We start from the raw sequence: 17,779 nt of genomic DNA on the forward strand, positions 1-17,779 counted from the left end.
TTATTAAAAGGTCTTCTGAGAATAAAACTTCAACTATTCTCAGCTCTTGGCCTCAAGAAGTTTTCTCTCATATATGTGCAGTATTCAGCCAAAGAACCCAGAGACTCTTCTGCATATCCGATACTCTCTTTCTCTGTGTATTTCTTTATCTTTTTGGTATTCTACCCCACAAATTCTAGCCTTCTCAGTCTTTCTGAACTCTCATCTCTCTTCAGCTCTCGTAGACCATTGTAATTCCACCTCCCATCACTAACTACCACCTAAAAACTCTCCAGACACTACGTTGGGCATTCAGACAGCTTGCCTCATTTGCTGCTTTTTCCCTCATGGATCATGGTTTTGAACTGTGATTAATGTGCATGTTCAGTGATCAGTGTTCAGTGTCTGAAAACTGTGTTTCATATAATTTTTCAAGTCTTTAGTTTTTTTACCGTGGGAGGGCAATTTCCATAGCAGTTAATCAGAGCATCATGGTGGAAGCAGATGTCCCTATTTTTATAATAGTACTATCTTAATAAGTTGTGCTAGGTTCCAGTTAGGAAATGACCCTTGAAATATTAATAAAGTTTACAGTACACAAAAAGGGATAGTGCAGAAGAGAGCAACTGATGAGAAAGGGAATAATAGGTGTTTTTGAGGAGTTAATAAGGATGATAAACCTGATAGATATTCGGTTGAAAGAGGGCTCAGAAGTGCCTCTCAGATTGCTCTGTTAGAGTGACTGTAGATGGCATTCCATTAATGAAAATAGAAGTTATAATAAGAAATGGCAGTTTCATAGTACATTCATGTTTGGACATGTTAAATCTTCTGAGGTGCCTGTGGGACATATAAAAGCCTGAGACACAGTTGTATATATGGCTATGGATCTCTGGAAAGTGGTTTGGTCTTTAGATATGATTTTGGTAATTGTCAGTGTCTAGATATTAATGTAAACTATATGTTGATATAATTCAGGGTAGACATCTAGGGTGGGAAGAAAAGTTCACAGAGCAAACAGGCTATACAAGAGTGGAGCCCTAAAATACTAGGGAGAAGAAAAATTTTAGTAAGAGAGAAGCATGATTATCAACATTTGAATGAGAATGATTTTTTTACATTGCTTTTTCTGAGGTGCAATTCATAAATAACATAAAAGTAACCATTTTGAAATGTACAATTCAGTGGCAGGTAGTATATTCACAGTGTTGGATAACCACCACCTCATCTAGTTCCAGAACATTTCTATTTAACCCGAAGAAAACCGTGTACACATTAAGCAGTTACTTCTTGTTTCCCCCCTACTCCAGTCCCTGGCAGTAACCAATCTGCTTTATGTCTCTCTGAATTTACTAATTCTGGATATTTCCTATCAGTAGAATCACACAATGTATGACCTTTTCTTCTGCTTCTTAGCATTATTGTTTGAGGTTCATCTGTGTTGTAACATGTATCATTATGTATATATACATACGTACATGCACACACATTTTGCTTATTCAATCATTGTTTGGTGGACATTTGGGTTATTTCCACCTTTTGGCTATTGTGAACAGTCTGCTGTGAACATTCATGTGTACAACTATTCGTTCAAGTACCTGTTTTCAATTATTTTGGGTACCTAGGAGTAGAATACTGGATCATATGGTAATTCTGTGTTTAACTTTTTGAGTAACTGTCAAATTGTTTCCACAGTGGATGCACCATTTTACTTCCCACCAGCAATGTGTAAGAGTTCAAATTTCTCCACGTTGTTGCCAACACTTGTATGTGTTCTGTATGTGTATTAATTCTAGCTGTCTTATCCCTTTTGATAAGGATTCCATTTAATCACTAAGTAGTTACTTTGTCAGTATTGTGATTTTACCAATATTAAGTCTTCGAATCCATAAATGTTTGATGTCTTTTTTATTTGTCTTTAATTTCTTTAAGTACTGATTTGTAGTTTTCGGTGTTCAAGTCTTGCCTTGGTTAAACTTATTCCTAGGTATTTCATTGGAATGTTATTGTAAATGGAATTTAATTTAATTTTCATGTTTATGGATGTTTATGGTGGTGTGTAGAACTGATTTTTGTGTGTTGATCTTGTATCCTGAAATTTTGCCGAATTATTAGCTCTATTTTTTGTGTGTATTTGGGGTTTTTTTAATGTATGTTTGTCTTCTGCAAATAGGGATACCTTTACTTTCAAATCTGAATGCTTACTATTTCTTTGTCTTGCCTAATTGCTGTGGCTTGAACTTCCAGTGCAATGTTGAATAGCAGTTGTGAAAGGAGCACACCCTCGTCTTGTTCCTTATCTCAGGGGAAGCTTTTATTCTTTCATCATGGAGTATGATATCAGCCGTGGGTTTTTCTTTTTTTTTTTGAGGCAGAGTCTTGCTCTGTTGCCCAGGCTGGAGCGCAGTGGCGCGATCTCGGCTCACTGCAAGCTCCGCCTACTGGGTTCACACCATTCTCCTGCCTCAGCCTCCCAAGTAGCTGGGACTGCAGGTGCCCGCCACCACACCCGGCTAATTTTTTGTATTTTTAGTAGAGACGGGGTTTCACTGTGTTAGCCAGGATGATCTCGATCTCCTGACTTCATGATCCGCCTGCTTCAGCCTCCCAAAGTGCTGGGATTACAGGCATGAGCCACTGCGCCCGGCCAGCTGTGGGTTTTAATGTTCTTTGTCATGTTGAGGAAGTTCCTTTCTGTCTTATTTTCTTGTGGCTGCCATAATGAAGTCCTACAAGGTGGATAGCTTTAAAGAACAGATATTTATTGTCTCACATTTATGAAAGCTAGAAGTCTGAAAGCAAGGTGTCAGCAGGGCCATGTTCCCTCTGAGACTCTAGGTAAACCTTCCTTGCCTCTTTCTTGCTTCTGGTGGTGGCTGTCAATCCCTGGTGTTCCATGGTTAGCAGCTGTATTACTACAATCTCTGCCTTTGGCATTCTCCATGTGCGCGTGCGGGTGTGTTTTCTCTTCTTTTCATAAGGACATCAGTCTTACTGGGTTAAGGACCTCACCCTACTCCAATAATGACCACATCTTACCTTAACTAACTGCATCTGCAATGATCCTATTCCAAATAAGGTCACCTTCTAAGGTATTGGGGGTTAAGACTTCAACATACCTTTTTAGGATACAAAATTCAACTCATAATACCTTTCATTCCTAGTTTGTTGATGACAATTATTATTATTATGGAAGGGCGTTGGATTTCATTGGATTATTTTTCTGTGTCAGTTGAGATAATCGTTATTTTTCTTTTCTTTCATTTATTGATGTATTACATGGATTGATTTTTCTTACATTAAACCCCCTTGCATTCCTGGAATAAATGCTTTTGGGATTATGTTATATAATCTCTTTAATATGCTGTTAGATTCTATTTGCTAGTATTTTGTTGAAGACTTTTTGCATCTATATTCATAAAAGATACTGGTCTATTTTGTTTTCTTGTGGTATTTTTGTCTGGCTTTAATGTCAGGATGCTACTGACCTCATAGGAGTTAGGAAGTGTTTCTACGTTCAGAATGGTATATTTAATAACTGTGTTCCCTGGTTCTAAAAGTGCACTGTCTTCAGAATCTATTGAGGCATTCCTGTGTTAGAGACTTACGCTTTCTAAATTTTTTTCTGCATTTTTAGTTTTTCAGCCTCCTGCTTTATTGTCAGTATACCTCCTGCTGCTGTGTATCTCATTTTTGCTTTTCCAGTTTGCAACTTCTAATCTGCTGTGAGTGAGAAAAACATATGGCAGAGTTAAATTGTGCTTTTGGTTAGGTTAAATAGAATCTGTGGAAAAACCCAAGGTGTTTCTCTTATAAGTGAAATAATATGTTTTAGTGGAAAGGCTTTGTGACATCTTATTGGCTATTCGTAGTCCTTTCTGTTCTCATATTTTTTTCAGTTACGATAGAGTAGGTGATCAGGTGACCAAATTCCAGATAGGTGAAGTATTACTCTATTTGCCAGAATTTTTATTTGCATGTGGTTGCAGTTAATCTGGAATGCCCCACTATGACAAATGAATTATAAAGAAATAGAGACTATCTTTAGAGCATAGCAGTTATATTTTTGTTAAAAGTGGATTAGAAGGATAAACATTAATAGCATTCTCTGTATATTGGTCTAAAACTTGTGTGTTGTTTCACCACCCCAATATGGGATGAAATGGATGAATGAATCTTTGTGTTATTGCTAAAGTAAGTACAACTTCCTTAAGTAAAACCTTTTTGTTTAAACTTCAGCTTTCCCACTTGATGCTTTCAAGAACTCCCACTTTTTTTTTTTTTAATCACTACAGCACTTTTTCACTAAGTATCAATCCCTTGTTTCTCCTGCCCTACCTTGTCTGGATATTTCTCAATCCATTTTTATGTTCACTCCCTTGCATACTTCCTCAAAACTTCGAACATTTTATTCACTTGGCAAAACCTCAACTTTGGTTAAACCCTCTGGTTACTCTGTGTTTGAACCAGAACAGAGGATCATGGCTATAGAAAAACAAACCATGCCGTTCACTTTGTATGACCACACTACACTTCCAGGCATAGTGGCTCACACTTGTAATACCAGTGCTTTTGGGAAGCCAAGGAAGGATTGCCTGATCCCAGGAATTCGAGGTTGCAGTAAGCCATGATCACAGTACTGCATTCCAGCCTGGGTAACAGGGTGAGACTGTGCCTCTGAAGTAAATACATACATATATATGTAATAAAATATATATGTAATAAAAAATATATATATATATGACCACATATCTTAAGCAGCTTCAGTGATCATCTTATATCTCCAATTTACCTAGTAAATTTGTTTCTTGAATCCCTTGCATTCATAAGGGTGTTTTTTTTTTTTTTTTTTTTTGAGACGGAGTCTCACTGTGTCCCCCAGGGTGGAGTGTAGTGGCATGATCTCGGCTCAATGCAACCTCTACCTCCCAGGTTCAAGTGATTCTCGTGCTGCAACCTCCTGAGTAGCTGGGATTACAGGTGCCTGCTATCACACCAGGCTAATTTTTGGGTTTTATTTTTTTTTAGTAGAGAAGGGATTTCATCATGTTGCCAGGCTGGTCTCAAACTCCTGACCTCAAGTCATCCTTCCGCCTCGGCCTCCCAAGGTGCTGGGATTACAGGTGTGAGCCACCACGCCCAGCCTGGGATTTATTTATTTATTTATTCTGAGATGGAGTCTTGCTCTGTCGCCCAGTCTGGAGTGCAGTGGCACGATCTCAGTTCACTGCAACCTCCGCCTCCTGGATTCAAACAATTCTCCTGCCTCAGCCTCCCGAGTAGCTGAGACTACAGGCATGTGCCACCACACCCCGCTAATTTTTGTATTTTTAGTAGAGATGGGATTTCACCATATTGGCCAGGCTGGTCTCAAATTCCTGGCCTTGTGATCCACCTGCCTCGCCCTCCCAGAGTGCTGGGATTACAGGCATGAGCCACCGCACCCAGGCTGTTTTTATTTTCTCACATTTTTCAAAATTTTGGGACCTTTAGAAATGTTACAAGAATAGTATTATTGAGCATTTGTTTACCCTTATCTAGATTCACCAAGTAAACTTTTTACCACAGTTTTCCAGCTTTTTGGGAGGCTGGTGGGAGGTGCCAAACAATGTGAAATTCAGTTAAAAATGGCATGACACTTCACCTCTAAGTCATTTAGCATAGATTTCCCCACTAACAAGGACATTCTCTTCACATAACTGCAAAATAAATACCATGTTTAGGAAATTTAATATTGATACAATTCTGTTGTCTAATATAATGTCTGTATTCAGATTCTCCCAATTGTCTCAACAGTGTCCTCTTAGAGCTTTTTTGTTGTATCAATCCAAGGTCCAAGCAAGGATCATGTATTACTTTTCTTGTCATACTTCTTTAGTCTTCTTTAATCTAGAATAGTTTTCTAATCTTGTTTGTATGTTTTCATGTCATGAATTTTTTCATGAAAAAATTCAAAGCCTTTTTTTGCAGAATATTCCTAAATTTTATTTGGCTAGAAAGTAGTGACACATTTTAGTTCAATAAACTGAACTTATAATAACATATATATATCCCCCTCCCCACATGGAATTTTAAGAAACTCGTTTTTGATAAATTGAGAAAAGAAAATACTGCCTTTTGTCTTATTCCTGTAATGGCATTGTGCCTGAAAATGTCAGGTATCACCGCAAAAAACTCTTGCTCTATTGACGTTACTTCATCCCTATCAGCTTTTTAGCATGTGAAAAATCTCACTTCACTTAGCTTAAGTGAAGCCCCATTAGTAATGCATCATTAAAAACAGCGTGAACACATTTACTTCAGCTGTTGTTTTAAAACTCAAAATAGCCGGCCTATTGAACTATACAATATCAGGGACAATATATTTTATGTCTTGTATCACACATATGTACTCTAAACACAGCACATAGTGGGCATTTAAGGAACATTAAATCTTGTTTGAAATCAAAATATCGTCACAATGTCTCATCATAGTATGTCTTCATGTGTTTATCTTTTGCTTCTCCTAAGTGTGTCTTTAAGTAGTTTGAGTAATTTATAGCCATTCCATTTACTGTTGATGTCATTTATGCATATCTGATTTACATTTGCTATTGGGCCTGAGCCATCATATTTACAAGAATGACTCCCAGATCTTTATCTCTCACATTCCAGAGTGTTCTTATATTTCATTCTTATATTTAATTCTCCCAGTTGTCCAGGCCTCAGGTATCTCATTAATCTGTCTTTTTCACCCGTTGTGCCCACATACCATTAATTGCCCATCGTTGTCCATTCCCAGCAATATTTGTCTTAACATCTGTTTTACAGGGAAGACTCAGTATATAGCATTTATTTTGTTCCTTCTAATCCAGTTGTCTTATCACTCCCAAATATTTTTCCTACTAAAAAGTATTGAGTGCCTAGAAAGAAAAAAGACCAAACTTTCATTGCCCAGGAATTGAGGCTTTTTTAGTTTAAATTATTTTATTTGCTAGTCAGCAAACACTAATGCAAAAAATACATTTAACTGAAATGAAGGTATCTTAGAGAAGCTGAAAGCAACTCATGTATTGGTGCAGAACCAGGCAGTGTTCTCTTTTCAGTTCCCTTCTTCTTTCTGTCTAGACTCACCTGGTCTGTTCACAGATCCTAGAATTTTAGGTCTAAGTTGTTTTTTTGTTTGTTTGTTTGTTTGAGGCGGAGTCTCACTCTGTTGCCCAGTCTGGAGCACAGTGGTGTGATCTAGTCTCACTGCAACCTCTGCCTCCCAGGTTCAAGCTGTTCTCCTGCCTCAGCCTCCCGAGCAGCTGGGATTACAGGCACATGCCACTACACCCAGCTAATTTTTGTATTTTTAGTAGAGACAGGATTTCACCATGTTGGCCAGGCTGGTCTCAAACTCCTGGTCTCAGATGTTCCACCCACCTTGGCCTCTCAAAGTGCTGGGATTACAGGTGCAAGCCACCACTCCTGGCCGATTTTTAGGTCTAAGTTTTAACCACGTGCTAAGCCTAACCACATATCTTTGAATTCTAGTTCCAAATTTCCAGAAGAGATAATCTGATGAGTACAGTATAGTGAGCTTAGTGCCTAGTTAGTTTTTAATTTTACATTACCAAATAATCAAATAATTATTTAATTTTTTGATAACTGATGAATGTAGGATATGTTTTACTGTGTTAAAATGCATATTGCATTGTGCAGTTTTCTTGAAATATGATTTTTACCATTTACTCATGGACCTCCTTCTATAGTTTTTATACTTATATCAAACGTAAGAATGTACTTTTAATTCAGTGGGAGCTAGGTTCAATAAGTTTGTATACTACTAGTTCTTGTTTTGTTTTTTTCTTCCCAGCATGGGCTTTTAGAATTTTTTTGAGGTAAAATTTATATGACATAAGGTTAACCATTTTAAAGTATATAATTCAGAGGCATTTAGTATATTCACAATGTTGTGCAACCATCACCTCTGGTTGCAAAATATTTTAATTGCTCCAAAAGGAGATCCTGTACCCATTAAACAGTCATTCCTCAATTCACTCCTCTCACAGCCCTTGCAACCAATCTGCCTTCTCTATAAGATGACCATTCTGGGAATTTCATGTTCTGAAATCACAAAATGTGACCTTTTGTGTATGGCTCTTTCATTTAGCATATTATTTAGACTTATCCTCATTATAGCATGTATCAGTACATTATTTTTATGATTTATAAATTCCATTATATAGCTATACCACATTTATCCATTTATTCATTGACAAGTATTTGGATTGTTTTCATTCTTTCGGCTATTGTGGATAGTGCTGCTGTGAACGTTTGTGTATAAGTATTTGTTTTAGTACCTGTTTGGAGTTCTTGAGGATATATGCCTAGGAGTGGAATTGCTGGATCATACGGTAATTCTATGTTTAACTTAGTAGAGAAGCACCGCATTATTTTCTACAGCAGCTACACTATTTTACATTCTCATCAGCAGTGTACAGGTGTTTCAGTTTCTCCACATCCTCACCAATACTTGCTGTTTTCCATTTTTAAATTACGGCCGTCCTTAATAAATATGAAGTAATACCTCATTGTGATTTTGATTTCCATTTCGTGTTGACTAATGATGTTGAGCATATTTTCATGTGCTTCTTGGCCATTTGTATACCTTCTTTGGAGAAATTTTTTTTTTAAGTCTTTTGCCATTTTTAAATTGGGTTATCTTTTGTTAAGTTGTTGATTCCTAGTACTGGACTTTTATCTGGTAAATGATTTGCAAGTATTTTCTCCCATTCTGTAGGTTGTCTTTCTTGATAATGTCTTTTAATGTATAAAAGTTTTAAATGTTAATGAAATCCAATTTATTTTTAAATAAATTGGATGTATATTGTTGCTCATGCTGTTGGTAACATAAATAAGAATTTATTGGCAAAATCAAGGTCATGAAGATTTATCACTTTTTCCTTTATCCCTAGGTTTTATAGGGTTTGCTCTTACATTTAGGTCTTTAATATATTTTTGTATATAGTATGAGGTAAAGATCTAAATTCATTCTTAAGCATGTGGATATTCGCTTGTCTCTGCACTGTTTATTGCAAAGAGTATCCTTTTCTCATTAAATGGTCTTGACACCCTTGTTGAAAATCAGTTGGCCATAGATATATGGGTTTATTTCTGGACTCTCAGTTCTATTCCATTGATCTGTATATTATACTTTTGCTAGTACCACACTGTTTTGGTTACTGTAATTTTGTAGTAAGTTTTGAAATCAGAAAGCATAGAGTTCTTCGGTTTTTTTCCCCTTTTTCAAGATTCCTTTAGCTACAGAGTTTCCTGCAATTGAATGTGAATTTGAGGATGTTCCTTTCCATTTCTGCAAAAACAGCCAATTGGATTTTGATAAAAATTACATTGAATCTGTAGATCAATTTGGGTAGAAGTTGTCATTTTAAAAATATTTAGCCTTCTGGGCCAGGCGGGGTGGCTCACACCTGTAATCCCAGCACTTTGGGAGGCCGAGGTGGGCAGATCACCTGAGGTCAGGAGTTCGAGACCAGCATGGCCAACGTGGTGAAACCCCGTCTCTACTAAAAATACAAAAATTAGCCAGACATGGTGGCAGGCGCCTGTAATCCCAGCTACTCAGGAGGCTGAGGCAGGAGAGTCCCTTGAACCCAGGAGGGGGAGGTTGCAATGAGCCAAGATCATGCCATTGCACTCCAGCCTGGGGACAAGAGTGAGGCTTCATCTCAAAAAAAAAAATTTCACCTTCCAGTCCACAAACACAGGATATCTTTTATTTAGAGCTTGATCTTTAGTTTCTGTCAACACTATTTTGTCATTTTCATTGTACAAGTGTTGTACCTTCTTGGTCAAATTTATTCCTAGGTATTTTATTTTTTAGGATGCTGTTGTAAATAGAATTGTTTTCTTGATTTTATCTTCAGATTGCTCATTGCTAGAGTATAAAAATACAACTAACTTTTATGTGTTGATCTTGTAACCTGCAACTTTGCTGAATTTTGTATTAACTTCTACTAGTTTTTATTTGTTTGTGGTTTGTTTTGTTTTTGAGGCAGAGTCTCACTCTGTTGCCCAGGCTGGAGTGCAGCAGTGCGGTCTCTGCTCACTGCAACCTCCACTCCTGGGTTCAAGCGATTCTCCTGCCTCAGCTTCCCAAGTAGCTGAGATTACAGGTGGATGCCACTGCACCTGGCTAGTTTTTATATTTTTAGTAGCGATGGGGTTTCACCATGTTGGCCATACTGGTCTCGGACTCCTGAGCTCAAGTGATCTGCCCGCCTCAGCCTCCCAAAGTGCTGGGATTACAGGCGTGAGCCACTGCACCTGGCCAACTCTACTAGTATTTTTTGCGGATTCTTTAGGATTTTCTGCATTTAAGTCATGTCTTCTGTAAATAGGGATAATTTTACTTCATTTTTTTCCAACTTGGATATTATTTATTTATTTTTCCTTGCCTAAAACTCCAGTGTAATGTTAAGCAGAAGTGGCAAAAACAGACATACTCGTTTTGTTCCTGATCTTGGGGGAAAACTGATTCTTTCACCATATTTCATCACAGCTAATAAGTATATTAGCTGTGGATTTTTCATAAATGTCCTTGATAATGTTGAAGAAGATACCTTCTATTCCTAGTTTAAGTGACTTTATCATGAAAGGGCGATGAATTTTGTCAAATGCTTTTTCTACATCAATTGAGATGATCGTATGGTTCCCCCCACCCCCTGCTGATTTATTCTATTAATGTGGCCCATCAGACTAATTGTTTTCCATATTTCATACTACCCTTGCTTTCTTTGGATAAATCCTACTTGGTCATGATATATAATCTTCTTAATATTCTATTCTTAATATTCAATTAATATTGATTTGGTTTGGTAGTATTTTGTTGAAGATTTTAAAAATCTATATATGTAGGGGATATTGGCCTATAGTTTTCACTTTGTATTTTTAATCTGGCTGTGGGGCATTAGGGTAATCACATCTTCATAGAAAGTGTTTCTCTTGTTTTTAAGAAGAGTTTGAGGTCAGTTATTGTTAATACTTTTTTAAGGGTTTGGCATAATTCCTCAGTGAAAACATCTTGTATTGGGCTTTTTTGTTTTTGTGATTTTGATTACTAGATCAGTCTCATTATTTGTTTATAGAGCTGTTGAGATTTTCTGTTTCTTCTTTAATCAGTTTTGGTAGTTGGTGTATTTCTAAAAAAGTTTATTTCATTTAACTTACCTAATTTGATGGCATACAGTTGTTCATAGTATTCTCTTGTAACTCATTTTATCTGTTATATTTCAGTAGTAATGTGTCTACTTTCATTTCTGATTTTAGTAATTGAGTCTTCTCTTTTTTTTCCTTGGTAAATCTAGCTAAAGGTTTGTCAATTTAATCAGTCTTTTCAGAGAACCAACTTTTGGTTTTGTTTGATTCTCCCTATTGTTTTTCTACTTTCTATTTTATCTCTATATTAATTTTTATTATTTCTTTCATTCTGCTAGCCTTAGGTTTAGCTTTGTCTTCTTTTTCTAGTTCCTTAAAGTTGGAATCTTTTTAAATCAAGGTTTTTACAGATGCAGGTTTCCCTCTGAAAATCTTTTGGCTGCATCCCATAGGTTTTGGTATATTGTTCTTTTTGTTCATGTCAAAGTATTTTCTAATTTTATTTGTAATTTCTTTGTTCTGTTGGCTGTTAAAGAATGTGGTGTTTGGCCGAGTGTGGTGGCCCACGCCTGTAATCCCGGCACTTTGGGAGGCGGAGGCGAGCGGATCACAAGGCCAGGAGATCGAGACCATCCTGGTTAAGACGGTGAAACTCCGTCTCTACTAAAAATACAAAATAAAAAAAATTAGCCGGGTGTGTTGGCGGGCGCCTGTAGTCCTAGCTACTTGGGAGGCTGAGGCAGGAGAATGGCGTGAACCCAGGAGGCAGAGCTTGCAGTGAGCCGAGATTGCACCACCGCACTCCAGCCTGGGTGACAGAGCGAGATTCCGTCTCAAAAAAAAGAAAAAACGAATATTGTTTAATTTTCACATATTTATTAATTTTTTTGTTAGTTATTTCTGTTTTCATTCCCTTGTGATCAGAGAACATATTCTCTATTATTTCAGGCCTTTAAAATTTATTTAAACTTGTTTTGTGGCCTAACATACGGTGTTTCCTTCAGAATGTTACATGTGCATTTTTTTTTTTTTTTTTTTTTTTTTTGAGACAGAGTCTGGCTCTGTCCCTAGGCTGGAGTGCAGTGGCACCATCTTGGCTCACTGCAAGCTCCGCCTGCCGGGTTCATGCCATTCTCCTGCCTCAGCCTCCCAAGTAGCTGGGACTACAGGCGCCCACCACCACGCCCTGCTAATTTTTTTGTATTTTTAGTAGAGACAGGGTTTCTCTATGTTGGCCAGGATGGTCTCGAACTCCTGACTTCGTGATCCGCCCACCTCGGCCTCCCAAAGTGCTAGGATTACAGGCTTGAGCCACCGTGCCCGGCCTACATGTGCATTTAAAGAGAATGTATATTGTGCATTATTAGATGGAGTGTTCTGTATGTCTGTTTGGTCTAGTCAGTTTATAGTGTTCAAAGTCTCTGTTTTCCTTGGTGATCTGTCTAGTTCTGTTCATTATTACCGAAGTGGACTATTATCGTCTCCAACTTTTATAGTTGAAATGTTTATTTCTCTCTTCAATTCTGTCAGTTTTTGCCTCATATATTTTGGACTCTTGTTAGGTGCATTTATGTTTATAATTATATCTTACTGATGGAGTCTCCCTGTTATTGATGGATAATGTCCCTCTATGCTCTTGTAACAGTTTTTGTCTTAAAGTCTATTTTTTCTGATACTAGGATAGCTACTCCCACTGTCTTATTAATTACTATTTATATGGAATGTACTTTTCTATCCTTTTACGTTCAACATATTGTGTCTTTGGTACTGTAGTGATTGTCTTATAGACTGTGTATAGTTGGATGCTGTTTTTCTCTTTTATCCATTCAACCAATCTCTGTCTTAATAGGAGATTTCAAATTATTTTCTTAGTCATTACCCTGCAGATTACAATTAACTATTTATAATAATTATGTTTTAATTGAAAGCACCTTAGTTTCAAAAGTGTACAAAAACCGCTCCTTTACAGCTTCATTTCCCATCCTTGTTATTGTCAGAAATTACATCTTTATAGATTTTATGCCCATTAACATAGATTTGTAATTATTGTTTTATGTACTTTTAAAATCATACCAGGACAAAAAAGAGTTATAAATAAAAAATGAAATACTGCTGGCTTATGTGCTTGCCTATCTAGCTGCCATAACCTTTGTTATTTATTTTTTTGTATGGCTTCAAGTTACTGTCTAGTGCCCTTTCATTTCAGCTTAGAGAACTTTCTTAACTCTTTACCATATCTTGTAGGACATGTATTCTAGTGATAAACTCTCTCAACTTCCATTTTTCTAAGAGTATCTTAGTTTCTCCTTCATTTTGGAAACAGTTTTACCAGACACAGAATTTTTGGTTTGCAGGGTTTTTTTTTTCTTTAAGCACTTTAAATGTATCATTCTACTGTCTTCCAACCTCCATGGTTTCTGAAGATCAAATAGGCTGTTAATGTTATTGAATATACCTTATATGTGACAGTTGCTTCTTTCTTGTTTTTTTATTCATTCCTCTTTTCTCCTCAGACTGGATAATCTCAACCAGTCTTTAAAAATTCACTGATTGGCCGGGCGCGGTGGCTCACGCTTGTAATCCCAGCACTTTGGGAGGCCGAGGCGGGCGGATCACGAGGTCAGGAGATCAAGACCACGGTGAAACCCCGTCTCTACTAAAAATACAAAAAAAAAATTAGCCGGGCGTGGTGGCGGGTGCCTGTAGTCCCAGCTACTCAGAGAGGCTGAGGCAGGAGAATGGCGTGAACCCGGGAGGTGGAGCTTGCAGTGAGCCGAGATTGCGCCACTGCACTCCAGCCTGGGCGACAGAGCGAGACTCCGTCTCAAAAAAAAAAAAAAAAAAATTCACTGATTACTCCTTCTGACTACTCATGTCTGCTGTCAACCTCTCTGGTGAAGTTTTCTTTTCATTTAATGTACTTTTCAATTGCAGAATTTCTTTTTAGGGTCTTTTTATAATTTCTGTGTATGTATTGATATTCAGTTGAGTCATCATTCTCCTGGTTTCCTTTAGTTCTTTGTTCATGGTTTCCTTTAGATCTTTGTGATTTTTTAAAAAAACTTTTGATTTAAAGTCTTTGTCTAGTAAATGCAATGACTGGGCTTCATTGTGGACAGTTTCTCTAAATTTCTTTTTTTCCTGTAATAAACTCTACTTTCTTTATATGCCTTTTTTATTGAAAATAACGACATTTAAAAGATTATAATATGGCAACCCTGGAAATGAAATTCTTTCCCCTCACCAGGGTTTGCTTTTGCTGTGTGTTGGCTATGTTGTTTGCTTGTTTAGAGACTTCTGTAAACTATTTTTGTGAAGTCTGTATTCTTTGCCATTTGCTGCCACTGAAGTCTGTTCTATTCACTTTGCGGTGATTTGTTAGTTTCTTTAAATATCTGGAGCCAAAGGAAAAACAACACTTTCCAAGTCTTGTGGGTGAAACAAAGGCAAGTCCTTGTACTTTTCCTTCAGAGAGCCAACGACAGGTTGAAATCCATGACCACAGTTCTTTCAGAATAAGGTTGGTATTGCTCTCTGGCACTTGTGTAACCTACACCCACAGTGCAGGCTACTGTCCTCATGATTCTCACTAATCTGGGGTATAACGGATGGTAGGTAATTTAAAGCTTTCTTCACCAAGAAAACTACTGGTTGTTGTAATTTTTAATAGATTACAGAGTTCTGCAAACATTGATTCCAACCCTTTTGGCAGCTCATTAGTCTACTTTTGTTGGGAAACTGAGCCCTGGAATTCTCTTCTCCACCACTTTTGGTGACATCACTCCCCATGGACATATTAATCAAATTTATGGATTATTTATACACCTTGCATCTCTGTTACCCTTTGTAATCTATTTTATGACTTAAATAATTATGTCACCCTGAAGGTGTAGGGGAACAGGCAGTGAAACCATAGTTTTGTATCTGTTAGCAACTCAAATAAAACTTAGGCCATTCTGAAACTTCAGATATCAGTAATACTCTGGGTTACTTAAGGGATAGTGACCTTTTCTAATGAAAGAGAAAAAAGGTACTCAATTAAAAGGCAACATTATTTTATTTTTTTATTTATTATTTTTATTATTATTATTTGAGACAGAGACTTGCTCTTTCGCCCAGGCTGGAGTGCAGTGGCATGATCTCGGCTCACTGCAACCTCCGCCTCCCGGGTTCAAGCAATTCGCCTGCCTCAGCTTCCCAAGTAGCTGGGACTACAGGCGCCCACTACCACGCCCGGCTAATTTTTTTTGTATTTTTAGTAGAGACAGGGTTTCACTGTGTTAGCCAGGATGGTCTCAATCTCCTGACCTCGTGATCCGCTCGCCTCAGCCTCCCAAAGTGCTGAGATTACAGGCATGAGCCACCATGCCCGGCCAAAAGGCAACATTATTTTAAATTACTAAAATTTTATATTTAGTTTGGGAATGTTGGGTTAGGTTTCTAATCCCTTTATTGCTTGGAGGTCCAGGATGGATACTTTGGGTGATTTAAGGCCACATAAAACTTGGATAATTCACAGCTGGATAATTTAGTTTATGTTTTTGTTTTTTGAAATCACTGTTAATAGTGAGTAAAGGGCAAGATTTTAGTGTGGATAGTTAAGGGCCTATAATCTCCATTTAACAAATAATAATAAATGTTTATCACTGTGGAAGGGGTTTCCCAACCTCAGCATTATGGACATTTGAGGCTATTTAATTCTTTGTTGTTAGAGGCTGTCCTGTGCATTCTAGGATGTTTAACAGCATTCCTGGCCTCTGCCTGTTAGAAAGCCTTCCTCCAATTTTGACAACCAAAAATATCTCTAGGCATTACCAAGTGTTCCTTGAGGTGCATTATTCCCCCTGCTGAGAACCACTGCACTGTGTGAAGAACCCTGGGGATGGAAAGGTACTGCTATGACTTTTACTGAGTAGTAATAGAGCTATAGATAAAGTACTACAGGAGTTCAAAGGAAGAAAAAATTGCGTCTAATTGGAGATAGCAGGGAACGTGTCAATGAGGAAGAAATGTTTCAACTGGGATATATAGATATACATGAAGTAATAAGAATTCTGTAAAAGGATACATGCACAAAGTCAGGATAAATGTTATCTAGAGAACTATGAAGTATAGTTATTTTGAGGTAAGATTACAGGTGTGAGCTACCATGCCTGGCTTCAAATTGGGTAATTTTTATTGACTTATCTTCAAGTTCAATTATTATTATTATTTTGGTCATCTTTATATTGCTATTGAGCCCACTTGGTGAGTTGTTTCTGTCACTGTATTTCTTCGTTATAAAATTTCTATTCATTTATTTATATTTATATTTATTTATTTATTTTTGAGAAGGAGTCTCGCTCTGTCGCCTAGGCTGGAGTGCAATGGTGTGGTCTTGGCTCACTGCAACCTCTGCCTCCCGGGTTCAAGTGATTCTCCTGCCTTAGCCTCCCAAGTAACTGAGATTACAAGTGCCCACCACCACGCCTAGCTAATTTTTGTATTTTTAGTAGAGGTGGGTTTTCAACATGTTGGCCAGGCTTGTCTCAAACTCCTGACCTCAAGTGATCCACCCACCTCAGCTTCCCAAAGTGCTGGGATTACGGGCGGGAGCCACCACTCCTGGCCTAAAATTTCCATTTAGTTATTCCTTATATATTGTTTCTTTGCTGAAACTTCCTGTTTTTTCATGTTTCAAGTGTGTTTGTAATTGCACATTGAAGTATTTTATAATAACTGCTTTAAGGTCCTGTTCAAAAATTCCATAACTGCCACCATTGTGTTGGTGTCTGTTAAATGTCATTTATCATTCAAGTTGACATTTTTCTTGGTTTTTGATAGGAGGGACTTTTGTTTTATTATTGTATCATAGACACTTTGGATATTGTGTTCAGAGACTTTGGAATATTACTCAAATCTGTTTTAGCAGGCCGCCTCTGACGTCGCACCAGCAGGGGAGGAGGGCTCCAAGGTGGGAGTGGAAGTTCAGACTCCCTGTTGGCTTCCATTGGCTTTCACTGATAATAGCATGGTGGGGTAGGTAGGGCATCTCTTACCTAGGATTGGTGGTGGAAGTTTAGGCTCTCGACTCAGCCTCTGCTGACACTCCAGAAAGGGTAAAGAACTCCTTGTTACTGATTGGCAGTGGTAGAAGTCTAGGGTTCCAAGTTGGCCTCCACTGATAAGAGTGAGGAGGGATTCCATGCTCTGTGGCTTGAGTAGGGCAATTATAGTCAAAAAGGTTTTGTTTTGCTAGGCTGTACCTCTTCTAATCCTTTCACTAGGGAAAGCAGACTTCTTGTTGCTGTTGTTGTTGGGTTTTATCTTTCTGTTTTTGTTAGTTTTGGGTGTGGTGGTGATGGTGGTGGTGGTGGTGGTGTTTTTGCCTTTGCTCATTAGTATTTCTGGGTTGCAGGCCTCTCCAATGCCCAGTCACGATATGAGCCTCTCCCTGCCCCCTCAAAAATCAGGGAACTTACTGTCATGTCGTTCTTCAAGTTTCTAAGTCATTAGCCAATTTGCCTTCTTCTCTCCACCATTCACAGACTACTTATGTTTGGTTTTTTTACATGTTAGGTTCAGGGTTTTTAGCTGTATTTAGTGGAATAGTAGGGAGAAATAAGTCTATTCATTTTGTCAGGAGCTGAATGTCCTAAATGGTTTAAAATAGAAA

The 17,779-nt window shown here is 37.7% G+C and overlaps 1 protein-coding gene across 5 annotated transcripts in view; it reads left to right on the plus strand.

The window, feature by feature from the left end:
* The window catches only part of ARHGAP5 (Rho GTPase activating protein 5), an 82,234-nt gene that overhangs the window by 52,642 nt on the left and 11,813 nt on the right, over window positions 1-17,779 (plus strand). The gene's annotated exons all lie outside the window — the stretch shown is intronic.

The sequence above is a fragment of the Hylobates moloch genome, unplaced genomic scaffold (genome assembly GCF_009828535.3).
Source record: "Hylobates moloch isolate HMO894 unplaced genomic scaffold, HMol_V3 SCAFFOLD_16, whole genome shotgun sequence".
NCBI classification, from domain to species: Eukaryota; Metazoa; Chordata; class Mammalia; order Primates; family Hylobatidae; genus Hylobates; species Hylobates moloch.